The 1,955-nt window shown below is 39.8% G+C and overlaps 1 pseudogene; it reads left to right on the plus strand.

The window, feature by feature from the left end:
• The first annotated feature begins 342 nt into the window (after window positions 1-342).
• On the plus strand, window positions 343-446 carry LOC144500193 (U2 spliceosomal RNA; annotated as a pseudogene).
• The last annotated feature ends 1,509 nt before the right edge of the window (window positions 447-1,955 follow it).

Here is a 1,955-nt window from a genome sequence, read left to right on the forward strand (position 1 = left end):
TTTTGATTTGAATTCACTTCAGCGAATCCCTAGCCCCGGTAACTTGCAAGACTACTTACAAGTCTTTCCTTTTGCTGCTACTTTTATATCATAGGGTGGGGTGGAGCAGGTGGTGGTGTCTGGAGGGGGGGTGGGGGGGGGTGGCACTTTATTGTACAAGGACCATTGCTGTCTCAGGATCTGCACTTGGCTCAGAATGATTGTTGCTATACTATGAGGTCTTAAGCAATTACTCAGCCTATACACCAGAGGGCACAATCTATGAATCTTGGGGTACAATTTTGCAGTCTGCTGTTGGTGTGAAGTGTTGCTTAACAAGGAAGTGTTGCTTGGCAAGAAAGCATCGCTTCTCGGCCTTTTGGCTAAGATCAAGTGTAGTATGGAGAGGATGCTGCACTTGGTTGAGGTCATTAGGTTACATTGAAGTTTCATATGAAGCAATTTTTAAAAGCGGCATCTCGGCCTTTTGGCTAAGATGCAAATGAGCCCAAGTCTTGGAGGAGGAACCTCCCCCTTCTCCAATCAGCTTGGCTCATGTAGATCGGGCCCAGGACAGGGTGGTTTGGTCGCTTGCCCTGTCTTGTCAGCCTGGATCGGAAATGTCTCAACTTGTTGAGACTCTGAATTGGATTTGATTTGATTGAATTGGAAAAGTATAAAAAAAAAGAAAGCCCCTGGTAGAATTGGGCGTCAATATCAGTGAACCCCAGAGACACTTGCAAAATTTTTACCATTAACATCCTCTAAACTAAATTAACTGCTTCAGCCTAGAAATAAATACTGTTTGATTGTTTCCAAATAATCTCTTTTTTACCCGCTGTAGGCAGATCAGTATAGTTATCACTCTAAAATGCCACAATTAATGAAATCTGTTCATTATAATCATCATAACTGGCCTTTATGGTAAAATTCATTTATGGTTCCATGATGATCAATAAATATATAAAACTTGGCTTCTGCACCAAATACCTCTGCAATAAAACTGTGGAATTTAGAAGGCTCTTAAACAAATATGCTTTGGTGTTGCTGATAATTTGGAAATAATTTTGGATCATCCCTGACAAGCCATCTTGTGCAATTTGCGAGATTAGAATGGAATTAAGGTTGGTGAAAGAGAAATGGGTGTTAGCATATATATGAAAACTGGCCCAATGTCCATATGGAAGCATTTGTTAGGGATTAGTATGCAGCCAAAAACCTAAGAGCAAAAGAATATAAGAAAAAGGAGCAAGAGAAAGTCATACAGCCCCTCGAATGTGCTGTACTGGTCAATAAGATCAGACTAATCCTTGACCTTAAATCCACTTTTCCATCTGATCCCAATATCCCTAATTCCCCTAGAGTCCAAAGATCTATTGATCTCAGCTTTGAATGTACTCAATAACTGTGAACATTTCAAGATTCACAACCCTCCTAAGTAAAGAAATTTCTCCTCACTTCAGTCCTAAATGACCCTTATCCTCAGTCTATGATTTGCTAGTTCCAGATTCTCCAGCCAGGGAAAGCATCCTCAGCATCTTCCCTGTCAAACTCTCAGAATTTAAAATATTTCAATGAGATCACCTCTCATCCTCTAAGCTCCAGAGAACACAGGCCGCTTTGACTCATTCTATCCTTATAGATCATCCACTCATCCCAGAAATCAATCCAGTGAACATTCATTGAATTACTTCAAAGACAAATATATACTTTCTTAGCTTGGGTGATTTAGAATCACATGTTACATTGTCAACAGAGTGTTGCATTTTAAAACTACTTTGTTCAGGTTTTAACTCCAAATCTCTATTCTCTTTCATGGCTGGAGGTTTTTTATTGTCCAGGTCGATGAGAAAAAGTCTTAGCCAGCCATACAGCTGGATCATCTTCTTTTAAATGCAGGGTTATGTTTCTCCTTTGCTACTCATTGTCATATCAAGATCAGTCAAAAACTCCTGATACTCTTTCCTAGTCAGTTC

The sequence above is a fragment of the Mustelus asterias genome, chromosome 10 (genome assembly GCF_964213995.1).
Source record: "Mustelus asterias chromosome 10, sMusAst1.hap1.1, whole genome shotgun sequence".
NCBI classification, from domain to species: domain Eukaryota; kingdom Metazoa; phylum Chordata; class Chondrichthyes; order Carcharhiniformes; family Triakidae; genus Mustelus; species Mustelus asterias.